The 13,958-nt window shown below is 50.6% G+C and overlaps 1 long non-coding RNA gene and 1 other non-coding gene across 2 annotated transcripts; one reads left to right on the top strand and one right to left on the bottom strand.

Annotated features, from left to right (window-relative positions):
• Positions 1-5,618: 5,618 nt before the first annotated feature.
• On the bottom strand, positions 5,619-5,690 carry TRNAC-GCA (transfer RNA cysteine (anticodon GCA)). Its single transcript has one exon. It is a non-coding gene; the product is annotated as a tRNA-Cys (tRNA).
• Positions 5,691-11,310: 5,620 nt separating this feature from the next.
• On the top strand, positions 11,311-13,357 carry LOC113604211 (uncharacterized). Its single transcript, XR_003426090.2, has 3 exons — positions 11,311-11,625; positions 12,175-12,329; positions 12,535-13,357. It is a non-coding gene; the product is annotated as an uncharacterized LOC113604211 (long non-coding RNA).
• Positions 13,358-13,958: the final 601 nt, after the last annotated feature.

Here is a 13,958-nt window from a genome sequence, read left to right as displayed (position 1 = left end):
TTCAAAAAAAAAAAAAAAAAAGAGTCAAGAGTGTCGGTAAGTGGATGATTTTTTTCCCACGGTTATCAACAAGGCTTTGGTGAACGTGAACATAACCCGTTGCCCGCTGCTCTCGGTTTCCCGAGGACTGATTCCTAAAAGTGGCACGTCAGGCTCCAAGGACGTGGCTCACGGTGGCGCTTCTCAGCAAGCGTGGCCGGGGGCTGTCCTGTGCTCTCCCCTTGTCCCTCCCCTGTGGTCCTGCTGGGTTTCCACGTCGACTCTGCCCCTCCCAGAGGGTTCTCCGTCGGCCCCGAAACAGGTGTCCAGAAATCCTGAACTGGCAGAACTTCAGTGTAGTACGGAGCTTGGCTCCCAGACGTGCATACCAGACCCCTGAATTTATAGATGAGGCCTGATTTGACCTGGCCCTCAAGACCCCCCCTAATTAGACTCTCCAAGACAGACACCGAATAAGCCAGAATGCCCTCCAGGTTACCTGGGAAACCAGATTAGCTCTCAGAAGGTTGCTCAGTGAAGATATGCAGTCAGAGCAAATGGAAACGAATGCTCCCAAGGCTTTTTTTCCTCAGGCCATGGAACATTTTCACGACTTATTCCTGCTCCAAAGTACTGTCCCTTCTCTAGAGGCCACATCCTCCAAAGTGGGAATCTCGGTGTGTCCTCAGTGACTTGTGCTAGGTCGCTGCGTCCTGTCACCCCCTCTCCTGACCACATGCACCCCCCTCCTTCTGCGTCTAGTCTCTCAACTCTGTGACCTGCTTCTGAATCAATCTTGTGACCTCTGTGTATCAACCTGGGTCCACAAATCGAGGGCTAGAGGGTCCATCACTTCATTTTTCTGTGACACAACTTGATCTCTCTTTTGTGTCCCATCCTGCTGAATGACAGAAATTTAGTCACCCAACTCTGGAGCCCCGCACAACTTCCCCTGTGCTGCACTTAAGTTCCGCTGCCTGGAGAAGTCACTTTGAATGATCTTCCCATAAACACGACTCTCTGGGTCATTTCCGCTGATGGCCAGTCCTATCCGTTTTTTGCCGATTCTAGTTTTGCTCCCACGGCCAATATTATCTTCAAGTTTCAGGGGCATCACCATCCCAAATATAAACAAAAGTGGGAGGGGGTCCCAGGAGTTGGAGGGAAGCACTTTCCCCTAATCTCTGGGCAAGATGAGTCATTTACCCAATCCCCGAGGCGGGGACCCAGCTGGGGCGGGGGGCACAGAGTAGCCAAGGCTCATGAACGTGTCCCGTACACTTGTTACCTCGCCCTCTGTTGCTAGCGATGCTCCTGATGTTAAAGGAGCCCGAAACCATAGCGACTGGTTCTATGAGCAGGTGTCTTTGTTTCTCCCTGCTTGTCAGCAAAGTTCCTTTTGAGAAGTCGGCCTCTCTCCGTGGCGCTAAGAGGAATAAAGAACATTGTCCCCCTCACACGCCAATGCACGGCTTGTTAATGTCAGATACAAACCCTAATCGGAACCAGAAAATGAAAAATCGTATTGTTTTTTTCATTGGGGGGCACCATTTCCTTCTGTTATATTCAAAAACACTTATCCATGGGAAAGGAATTTTTAAATTTTTATTCTGGAACATCTCAAGTATATACGAAAGTAGCGGCATCCATCATCCCGTGTATGGGCCAGGGTTCTCCACAGAGACAGAAACAGAAACGAGAATGAATGGATTCTTAAATACATATTTTATGTGTTTCAATCAGTTACGCTCGTTTTTCTTTTGGGTCCTCCAATTGTCCCACCTTTGGCTCTGTCCACGTGACACGCTTCTATCAGTCTTGGGGAATTTCCTTGTTTCCTGTGGGGGTGAGCGTGAGGGTGTGTGTGTGCGTGCGTCTGCAAGAGCAAACTGAGACTGCCAGGCTGGGCGGGCCGCCTTTAAGGAGGCATCGAGCCCCATCACAGAGGCTGACTTGAGTTTGTCTGCAAGGTGGAGGGGGGTGGCCCCCACTGGACAAGCGTTGTCTGGAACTTGCCAGGCTGGGAAGGACAGGTTCGGGTTGTGGAGGAGCTTGACTCCCAAGAGAACACGGAGTCTTTGGAGAGGACTCCTGGAGACCCTCGAAGGACCAGGGCTCAGGCCCGATGGAGGGGAGTCCCACAGAAGCTTCTTGCCTGGAAGTGGCTGGGGCCGACCTGGCCGAGGAGTGGGCCTCAGTGCAGACTTTCCACGCTGGAGATTCTGGCAAAACACAGAACAGAGCAGGACATTCAAACGGACCCATGCTGGGTTCCCCTCCAATCTTGGTGGGTGAGACCTCATTTGTTTTATCTTTTTATTTTTTTCAACGTTTATTTATTTTTGGGACAGAGAGAGACAGAGCATGAACGGGGGAGGGGCAGAGAGAGAGGGAGACACAGAATCGGAAACAGGCTCCAGGCTCCGAGCCATCCGCCCAGAGCCCGACGCGGGGCTCGAACTCACGGACCGCGAGATCGTGACCTGGCTGAAGTCGGATGCTTAACCGACTGCGCCACCCAGGCGCCCCTAGACCTCATTTGTTTTAAAACCGTATAGTGGGGGCACCTGGGTGGCTCAGGTGGCTAAGCGGCCGAATCTTGATTTCAGCTCAGGTCATGATCTCGCAGCTTGTGAGATCGAGCCCCGAGTCAGGCTCTGCACTGCCAGCGGAGGGCCTGTTCGGGATTCTCCCTCCCTCCCTTTCTCTCTGCCCCTCACCTGCTAGCTCTCTCTCTCAAAATAAATAAACAGTAAAAAAATAAAACTGTAGATTGTACTTTTGAAAGGTAAATACTGAAGTCACAGGGTTCACATGACACGATGTACAAAAGGCACAAAAAAGTATGCATGGAAAGGCACTGTCCCACGTGTCCAGGTCACGAAATGTTAGTGCCGAGACGAAATGAGCTAACAAGCCACGGAAAGACATGGAGAAAGCTTCGATGCCTAGTACTAACCGAAGAAGCCAATCTGGAAAGGGTACATCCCGTACGGCTTTCCAGAAAAGGCAAAGCTATGGAGATGGTAAAAAGTTCAGCGGTTGCCAGGGGGTTCAGGGATGAGGAGAGAGATTAATCAGGCAGAGCACAGAGGATTTTTTCCGGGGGTGGGCGGGGGTGTGTGTGAAAGTACTCCGTGTGATCCTGTAGTAATGGATACATGTCGTTGTACATTTGTCCAAACCCGTGGACAACAGCCAGACTGAACCCTCGGGTCCACTGTGCACTTGGGTGATTGTGTTGTGTCCCTGTGTGCTCATCCCAGATGCCCCACTCTGGTGAGGGATGTTGACAGTGGGGAGGCTGTGTGCTGGTGGGGGGTGGGGAGGCGGGGGTATATGGGAAATTTCTGCCCCTTCCTCTCAATTTTGCTGTGATCCTGAAACTAAAAAAAAATAAGATCTTAAAAATAAATAGATTTAAAGAATAAAATGAGAAAAAAGGCATGAGGTGAAAATTCTCCCTCTTACTCATCTGACAAGCCTCCCGTTCCTGGTGCTTGGAGGAAAGCCATACTAGCAGTTTCTTTTACAGTCTTCCCCGGTCTGTACATGTAATTAACCCATAGGCTCTCTCGGATTTTTTTGATAAACACAAATGGTGGTGTGACCAACACACTGTATCGCCCTTGCTTTTCTCATGTAATTTAGTTTTATATAAATAATGGCATTCCTTGCCGGCAACCATTCCTCTCCATAGGAGGGGAACTTGTCCCCCTAGGTGGGACAGAGCCTCAAAGCTCTCAGGAATGTCATGATGTGACAGCAGTGAGTAGAAGGAATTCTGGGGATAATTGTAAGGGACCAGCAACACCCGGACTTGAACCAGGGACCTTACAATCTGCAGTCAGGTAACTTGCCCCTGAGCTACACTCCCTGCTAGGATAAGCTACCTTGCTCAGGACTTTTCACTTGGGTACCACACCCAAGATCCCTGTGGAACTGGACCTAATGTTTACTGAACATTTCTAGTGTGCCAGATAAACTATTCTAAGGGCTTTATATACAGAGAGGTAGATAGGGATCTAGATAGGTCTATACCATTTAAAAACCGTTTGTGCCCGTGCTGTCGCCCCCCCCACCATCAGCATCCTCGTCGCGGATGACGATGACACAGGAGATCAAGGCAACTTGCCCCACCTGACAGAGTAAATGACAAAACGAAAGTTAACCCCCACTTTACTCAGACCCCTACCTCACACTCATCTGAAGAGCTTTGTCTTCTAAATATTTTTGTGGCAATATCTGTCTTCTAAATGCTGTGGGGAAGAAACGTACCTTGAATGGACGCAAAAAGACAGGCACTATGAAAATTTTGTGACTAAAATATTTACATATGGCAATGCACACACACACACACACACACACACACAGAAATTAGCACCAAGAATACTCTAATTAGCGTATTTTGCCCCGAGCTTCCCAGTTGCCTTAGCACCCTTATTAAAGCATTTTCATTAAATGTACGAGGGTCTGCAGAGAAAATTGAAGGTGGCTGTCCAGGGACCTGGAAATCCGTGGGTTTCCTCCACCTTCCCAGAGCCGCCTGCCTACTACCGGGGTCTCTTCTCTGTAATTGGGGGAGCAGCCCACCGCACTGCGGGGAGCAGAGGAGCCTCTCTGTACCCTGACCAGCACACCCACCTATCCCCTCCAAACTGCTAGAAGCAACTGGAGGCTTCCCCCGCTCAGGAGCTGCCCACCATCTGCATACAGGTGGCTGGTTCCGATCGATGGGTGCCTTGGAGGAAACTGCACACCAGATTTCAAAGAGTCCCCAAATCCCACAAAACATGAAGCATCTCATTTATAATTAAAAAAAAATTTTTTTTAAACGTTTATTCATTTTTGAGAGAAGAGAGCATGAGCGGGGGAGGGGCAGAGAGAGAGAGAGAGAGACAGAATCGGAAGCAGGTTCCAGGCTTTGAGCCGTCAGCACAGAGCCCGATGCGGGGCTCGAACTCATGGGCTGAGAGATCATGATCTGAAGTCCCACGCTCCACTGCCTGAGCCACCCAGGCACCCCTATACGTTTTTATATTGATTACATGTTGAAATGATAACGTTTTGGATATATTGCATTAAACATATGGCACTTAGTGTCGCTGATTTTTACTTTATATTTTTAAAAAGTTCTCACTTTTGTTGAGATATAATTGACACACCACATTATATGTTGGAATTGAGAAATGACCACCCTCGTAAGTCTAGTTCACATCCATCAGTTATATATATTTTTCCTTGTGATGGCAACTTTGAAGATCTACTCTCTTAGCAACTCCCAAATATACAACACGGTACAGTTATCTACAACCACCTGGCGACCCCGGGACTTCATTGTGACCCCCTTCCCCCCATCGGGCCCTTTTTTGCTTTATTTAAAGTGCCTACTAGAAAACATAAACTTGGAAACATAGTTTGCGTTCTACTTCCGGGCTGGGGTAGAGCTTGGCCTCCGCAAGGCCGACCTCGCTGGTGGGCGTTGCCTGTGACCCCAGAGCCCGGCCCCCTCCCCCAAAGGATTGGCTCCGTGTTTCTCTCTGGTCCGGAGCTCTGGGAGCTGGGCAAGAAAGGACGCCGGTGGTTGCTTTCAGCTCCACGTTGCAGCCAGGACGAGGGATAAAACACACGGCTCACACAGGGGGCACCCGGATTTGAACCGGGGACCTCTTGATCTGCAGTCAAATGCTCTACCCCTGAGCTATACCCCCAGGCCTGCGTGCTGCGTCTCACGCACGCTCTTCTGCGCACGCAGCCACACCCGGCCCCGCCGGCCTCGGCGCCCTCCGCGCCTCCGGCTTCGCGTCAAACTGGCCTTTCTTCCCCGAACCCCCGCTCGCTCTCTTGCCCGAGTTAGGTGGCTCTCCTGATCTTGCGCCACAGCCGGAGGCAGCAGAGGTTCGGGACCCTCTCCTCACCTAGACCCCGAAACCCAGGCCTCCTGGAGCCCCTCGCCACGCCCAGCGCCGGGTCTGAGAGCGCGGGTCACCTGGGTTTTCGCCTAGCAGCTTCTCTCGTCTGTCCCTTTCCGCCCTTTCTCCCCTTTGCCCTGCTTCTCTCCTCTTCGCCTCCTGTCCCTCCTCTTCCCACTGCTCTCTGATGTCACTCACGGCCCTGCGCACCACTCTCCTCTCCTAGTCACCGAGACCTTGTGGGCCCCTTACCAAATCAGGTATTGCCTTCCCCAAGCTAACACCTTACCTGGGCTGTATGTAAATGGCAGACCAGGCCCAGTAAATACAACGGGAACAGGTTAGAAGCTAAGAGAACTGTGAAAGTAACAGGTGCACCACGGGAGGACTTGTCCTGGTAAATACTAGAACAGCTACTGAAACACACCACTGAAAACAGCCTAAGGACAGAAACACCTGAAACCCGGACCTGGGAATCCACATGGTATAGACACAAATGTCACAAAATAACCGCAGATGTTTACCGAGCAGCCATTATGTTCACGACAGCCCCGTAAGGTTAGGGCCTATGATTCTTATCCCCATTTTACAGATGAGGAAACCGAGGCACCCAGATGTTACATAAATAGCCCAACGTGAAATGACTAGTAAGTAGGGTTGCAAACTTAAGCAGTCTGGCTTGCCCACACGCTTCGCCACTGTTTTACTTGCGTGATGGCTACGGCAGTCATAAACGCATAGGGGAAAGGAAAGGTCATTTGTGTAAATTATACTAGGAGAATTCAGTTGGCCATTTGGGAAAAATAATTAAAGTAGCAACTAAACTTCTCTTTGTATAGCAAAATAAAGTCCAAGTGGACTAAAGCATTATGTATAAATAAATGAAAGTACAAGGGTATAAATGGATATTTATACTATGAATATCAAACGGATTTCTGAACAGCAAGGAAAGCATTTCACTGGATAAGTCCCAACAGAAAATACCGATAGATTTGGCGATATAAGCATTAAAAGTTTAGGTATATGAACAAAATCAAAAGGTTAATAGCAAGTTGGGAAAATATTCTCATCATTTACGATAGGCAAAATATTACAAATTAATATCCTTCACATGTAAAGAGCCCACATATAATGAAAAGGCCATCAAGGATGTGTTCAATCTCAGTAAATCAGAATGCATCTTAGTAAAAGCAAAGAAATACAAATTAAAACAGCATTATAATATTTTTCATCCATCAAATTAGAAAAATATTTTTCTGCAATAAAATGTGTTGCTTTCAAAATCAGAAAAACCAAGAAACATTACAAACTTAAGACTATTCCCTTCTAGTAACTGCAAACAACACCGTCTCTGATTGCCATAACTAATAAGTAATTGCTTTAAGATCAAAAGAATCAGTGGAATGCTAATTTGGGAAATCTGCCTTGTAGCTCACATATAGCTCATTTCAGCTTTCGTAGAAATCGTTACTTCCATCCTGAAGATGACACAGCCTCAGAAAGTTTCCAAAAGACTCAGTTTCAAGACCTTCTGGTCCAAGTCCATGGCTGTTCCCACCATACCACACTTCTCCCGTCCTTCTGTGGGGAGCAGTGGGTAATTGGAAGAACAGGAAGGTGGAATCGCAGGAGGGTGGAATGAGTTACCGCCTCATCTGCTGTCTTGCCCCCATCCGTGTTAGGATGTGTGCCAATCTAAAATACTAACAATGGTGCCGATATGTTGAGTGTTGGCTACGTTGGAGGCATTCACGTACCTCTTCTCATTTAATCCTCCCTAGGACTCTTTGAGGTAGGTACACTTACCATCTCCTGTGAAGCAGCTAGGATTGCCCCCATTTTGCAGATGAAGAAACACGAAACCAGAGGGCTTAGATACTTTCATTCATTTAATGAATACTTAGTAAGTATCCACTCCGCTCCAGCTTCTAGTCTAGCACTGAGGGCTCAGCAGTGAACGAGGTAAACTAACAAGGTCTCTGCCCTCCGGGCCCCTGTAATTTCCGAGAGGTGTGGGGGGAACAGACAAGAAAACAAATAAAGGAACCAGATCGTTGCAGATACTGACGTTACAATAGGAACACAAAGCAGGGTGATGTGATGGAAGATGATGGGGGGTGGGAGGGAGGGGTCAGGGAAGTGACCGTTTGAGTGGAAGTCTGAATGATCAGCCAGCGGGTAAAATGCGGATGCAGAGCATTCCAGGCTGTGGTACAGTGACTGCCAAGGCGTGAAGGCAGAAACTAGCTTGGCAGGATGGAGGGGTGTGAACAGTGCCAGTGTGGCTGCGGCAAAGGGACAGAGCAGGACAGGGGTTCAAGTAGAGGTCAGCGAGGTGGGGGAGAGTCAGATGGTGGGCGTTATTTCATGTGCCACCAAGGGAAGGGTGGAGCCTGGACTGAATACAGATTGTCTCCTCCCGGGGACGGGGCCACTCAGAACTTCCTAATGGGCTCCCCAGGTGGTCTCAACACGGGACCTGTCGTCTCTGGCACGATTGCAACAGGCTTCCCGTGTCAGTCTGTCAGTCCCTTTGGCTACAAATTTAGGTTTGTTATTGTTCATTCAGTCCACCTGGTCCCTGTCCTCATGGAAACAACTTTCTTTTTTAAAGACATTTTAAAAAAAATGCTTATTTTTGAGAGAGAGAGAGCACAAGCGGGGGGAGGGCAGAGAGAGAGAGAGGGAGACACAGAATCCGAAGCAGGCTCCAGGCTCTGAGTTGTCAACACAGAGCCTGATACGGGGTTCGAACCCACGAGCCGTGAGGTCATGACCTGAGCTGAAGTTGGACGCTCAACTGACTGAGCCACCCAGGCGCCCCAGGAGACAACTTTCTAATGGAGGACACACACATGTGATCAGAGACGTCTTCAGCGGTAATTGTGATGACTGCCATGGACCCGTGTGGGGCGGGATGACCCTAGTCTGTGGGACTCCAGAAGGTTTCTCTGAGGCAGTGACATTTCCGGAACGCCTTGCAGGTAAAAGGGAAGTAGGCGGAGATGAGCCATCCAGGAGGACTGTGCAGTTCAGGTGGAGGCCTGGGCCAGAAGAGTGAGTGAAGGCCAGGGTGCCTGAGACAGCTTTTTGTGGGTTGAATAGTGTCCCCCCAAATTCATGTTCGTCCAGGAACCTCAGCATGTTGCATTATTCAGAAATACGGTCATTGCAGGGGCACCTGGGTGGCTCAGTTGGTTGAGCGTCCGACTTCGGCTCAGATCACAATCTCAAGGTCCGTGAGTTCGAGCCCTGCGTCTGGCTCTGTGCTGACAGCTCACAGCCTGGAGCCTGCTTCAGATTCTGTGTCTCCCTCTCTCTCTGACCCTCCCCTGTTCATGCTCTGTCTCTCTCTGTCTCAAAAATAAATAAACATTAAAAAAAATACGGTCATTGCAGATTTAATTAGTTAAACTAAAATGAGGTCATACCGGATTAAGGTGGGTCTTTAATCTAATTGGACTCTTGTCTGTATTTTTTTTTTTATGTTTATTTTTGAAAGAGAGAGCCTGCATGAGCAGGGGAAGAGCAGAGAAAGTGGGGGAACAGAGAAAGAGGGTCCCAAGCGGGCTCTGTGTTAACAGTAGAGAGCTGTATGCTGGGGTCGAACTCACAAACTGTGAGATCGTGACCCGAACCAGAGTCCGACGTGTAACGGACTGAGCCACCCAGGTGCCCCAGGACTGTTGTCTTTATAAAAGGAGAGACACATGAGGAGAACACCATGTGAAGACACACACATGCACGGAAAATGCCATGTAACGACAGAGGCAGACATTGGAGTGATGTGTTTCTAAGCCAAGGCATGCCAAGGATTTCTGGCAACCGCCAGGACCGAGAAGCGAGGAACAGATTTCCCCCTCAGTTTCTGTTGGGCAAAGCCACCGGTTTGTGGAACTTTGCTGTGGAAGCCTTAGCAAACGGATACGTGGCCTCAGTTCGGGCTGGAGAGCTGGGAGGAGCCTAGTGGGCCCTGATGGGATTCTGGATTTTTACCCTAAGAGCAATGGGGGAACCGCTGCTCTTAGGGTGACCCACAAAAGAAGGCAGTGATCAAATCTGCATTTTCAGAGGATCCCTCTGGCGGCTCAATGTCTCAAAACCATTCAGTCCATCGAGGGTGGGGCCCCACAATATGACCCAGTCCCGGCTCCAGTGCCTTGCCTGGTCACACGGAACCACACACCGTTGGTAGTTCCTCAAATGCCAGGTGACTGTTAACCTCCCTCCCCTCCCCGGCAAGAGCCGACCTTCCCCGTCTGAGCCGGGCCCGCAGGTACCCTATCTACTTCCTGCAGATAACGAACGAGGTGGACATTCTGGGAAAAGGTTTGACAAGATGCATCAAAAGCCTTAAAAAAAAAAAAAGTCCATACCCTTTGACAGGGCAAATCCACCTCTTGGAAATAACCAAATATTTGAAAATGTATAAAGAACAGACAGAAAGTCCAGCCGCTCGTCACGGTGCTTCTCAAGGTCCACCTCCGCGTGGTGCAGATCCATCGGCCTCCAGCTTAACCGACTGGAGCTTGAGGCGAGTGGCCAAAAGGCAACGCTGCCCGCGAAAGGGCTGGTGCGGCCCGCGGCTCCCGGGGTCCCGGGCGCCCGGGATTCGCTCCCCGCTCTCCCCGGCGGCGGCGGCGGCGGCGGCGGCGGCGGCGGGCCTCCGGGGTGGCGCCCGTCCCCGCGCTCCACCGCGCGGCGAACCCGGGGCCTGCCCTTTGTGTTCGCACCCGGATCTGCACAAAGCACGGGCCCCGCGAAGCTCGGGAACGGGGCCGGGCAGGCGGGGCGCGCGAAGCAACGAGAACACCAGGAAGGGCTGGTCCCGGGCGGGGCGGCCTCGGAGGGAGAGCCCCCCCTCCCCCCACGCACCCCGGGACCCCGGGGACGGCCCCCCGGTAGGCGCGCGGCGGCCGCCCGCGCCACCACCGAGAGGCCGGCGTTCCTAGAGCGGCCGCGGGCGGCCAGGTGCGCGCGGCGGCCTCCGGGCTCCGGCCGGCAGGGGGCAGCACGGCGGCGGCCGCCCCACGTGGCGGGGGAGCGGGCGGCGAGGCCGAGGGCCGCGGCCGGCCTGGGGGCGCCGGACGCCTTCCGCGGCCGGGCGGGCGGCGGCTTGGTTCAAGTCATTAGGGATTAAATTTACAAAACGCACGCGCACTCATTTAAAACAAGCCCAGAGAAGTAAAGTTTTGAAAGGAAACGCTGCAGAGTGGCTCCCCTCCGGCCCTGGCTCCATCAGCTCCGCCGCACGGCTTTCAGCGCCTGTCCCCGTTTCCCAGGGGCGCGCCCGGGGCCCGGGCTGCCGCGGGGTCGCGGAGGGCTCGGGCCGGAAGGGAGGGAGCGGGAGCCGCGGCGGGGCGGTCCTCGGGGGTGTGGGGGGCCCGGGGCTGCATGGCGCGGGGGACGCGTCCCGGGGCCGCCGCCGCCGCCGCCGGGTCCTAGGCGGAGCGGAGAGCAGGAGGACGCGGAGCCGGGCCGCTGGAAGCCGGGGAGCCTCGGCGTCGCCGCCGGCCTGTGCAAACAGACGGACGACGGTGACAGCGCGCAGCCGGCGGGGGAAGGGTGGGAGGGGCCCCCGGGTGCCGGGGGAATCCCAACGGCCCCATCTCCCCCCGGTGCAGCTCTGCTGCCCGCGGACCCTTGGACTCAGGAGGCGGCTGGGTGACCCTCTTTCAAAGGCGGGGCAGCCCAGAGGATTCCTGCCGTCGCCCCTAGGCACCCTGCGACCGTGGTAAGAGGATTTGGCAGTGACTCGGGGGCTCTACCTAATATTGGGGCTGAAATATCGGAGGGAAAGATAAAATGCGATTTTTAATGATCTCTTTTAAAGAATTTGGATTAGCTTGACTGGAGAAAATCGTCGGCAGCCCCACCAACGGGGCAGAGATTTGGGGGTGTCACCTGTGTCTCTTCCTGCACAGGGTCACCTGTGGCCCACTCACCCAATCATTTTCACATTTACCGCGCCCCTCGCGTGGGTCAGCCCGGGGGGCCAGATGCGGGAGCAAACAACCCGCCCCTGGGAAGACTGAGGACAACTGTCCCCCCCCCCGCCCCCCCCCCCCCCCCGCGCCCTCATTGCCAGCCCTGAACACAGAGCCCAGGGAAGCCCGGAGCGGCGTTGTGTATGGCCCAGTGTCCTGCAGGCGTAACGTGCACTTGGATCTTCCCTTGCCTTCACCGTGTACGCATTTGCTGTAAAAATTTCTTTGGGGATCCTTGTAGCTTCTGACGGGGCTTTTCTGGGACATCTGTGCTGCTATTTCCCCCTGCCTTCCAGGGATTCTTGGAGAGTGTCACCTCTGCTAGATTTCACTGGGACCTGCCACTGTCTGATGAGAACATCTGCCCAGTATTGTAGAGGTTATAGAGAATGGAAATGTTTATAGCCCGAAAGGAAGAAATAAGAAACCGTGTGTCCTATCAGAGAATGAAGTAAGCATGGAATGGGTCTCTGGATAAATCAAACACACAGAGTTTGGATTGAACTGGGAAAGGTGAAGTGAGAAGGGTCATCAGAGACCCGGAGGGCATCCCGAGGGCCAGGGGAGGGCTGATCAGGTGGGCTTAGTACCTCCCTGGCACCCTGCCCCCCGTTATTTTACTTGTTTACTTTCTGAAAATGGCTTTATTTAAACAGGATCCTGGGCTAAAAACAAAAGCCTGAAAACACTGACAGATGAAGCCCAGAACATTTGGCTGATTGTTGTATATTTGATGAAGATTTTGTGTCCTTAGTCTGAAAGACATTCTAAAATATTATAGATTTAGTTTCTGCCGATTCAGTTTCTTCCAAGTAATCTGCTTAATTTCACAGGTGTGGAGGTGGTTAGAAGGCCTCATACTGGGTGGTAAATAAAATGATTTCTTCTGTTACATTTACTGAGGAGACTTGATGCCTTCTTCTGAAGAAATAAAGGGCTCATTCAATTTTGAGATAAACTTTTATTGTTGGGAACTCAAAAATTCCTTTCACAGGAAAAATAACAATGCTATTTTCAGTTGGGGGGAAAAGCGTTTTAAATTAAATTCTAAAATCCTATTATGTGCTTATTACATACTAATGTGAGTTCATCTTTTTGGTAAAATGAACACCCAAGCATGTTTGTATGCAGTTTATGCCCGTTCCAAGACTCTAAAAAGCTGGCACAGATTCGGGCAAGAAAAATGTGTCTATTTCCTCTCAATATGTCTACTGTTTGAATTAAATATACTGGAGACTGGTGTAATTTGGTCTGGATATTGACTTGTTTTTTTTAGCAGTGCTCTGAAATGTTTGAGGTTTAATTTTTTTTTTCAAACTTATTTCAAAATGTATTACAAACCTTTGACTTGGTAAATCAGTTAATTCAAGATAAGCTAAGGAAACCACTGCCTTAAAGTGGGAAGGGAATAATAGTAATTTTAGTTGGATACATTATTAAATTGTGCAGAGGGTAACTATGCAAAATTAATGTACTGCTTTTACTTTTGGACAAAATTAATGTGACTTTCAACGATGACGATTAAGTTGCCAAGTAGGCAACACAAACTGGGTGGCTCCGTTGGTTAAGCATCTGACTCTTGGTTTCAGCTCAGATCATGATCTCATGGTTTATGAGTTTGAGCCCCGGGTCAGGCTCTGTGCTGACAGCATGAAGTCTGCTTGGGATTCTCTCTCTGCCCTTCCCCCATGCTCTCTCTCTCTCAAAAATAAATTAACATTTAAAAAAACACATAAAAAAGGACAATACATACATAAACATTTTATCTTAGATTTTAGAATTTACATCAATAATTTGCCTGCAGAAAATTCGATCATGGAGCCATGTGGCTCTTGGATCATCCCCTCAGTGGAAGAATGGCAAAAGTCAGGTTTCATAACCTGTTTAACTTTCTGCTGAATTTAGGTTAAATCCAATCAATTTCAATCCTTTGAGGGCACCACCTTAGTGTTTCTGTATCCTGTAGATAAAGAACTGATGGAATACCGTGCTTAAAAAGGTATAGACTCTTCCGATTCTAAAAGGAAACAGTTTGTTATCCTGATATTCATTATTTAAGTGATAGAAGTTTTCACTGGTA

This window comes from Acinonyx jubatus, chromosome A2 (genome assembly GCF_027475565.1).
Source record: "Acinonyx jubatus isolate Ajub_Pintada_27869175 chromosome A2, VMU_Ajub_asm_v1.0, whole genome shotgun sequence".
Taxonomy (NCBI): domain Eukaryota; kingdom Metazoa; phylum Chordata; class Mammalia; order Carnivora; family Felidae; genus Acinonyx; species Acinonyx jubatus.
This window is presented reverse-complemented; position numbering and strand designations above follow the sequence as displayed.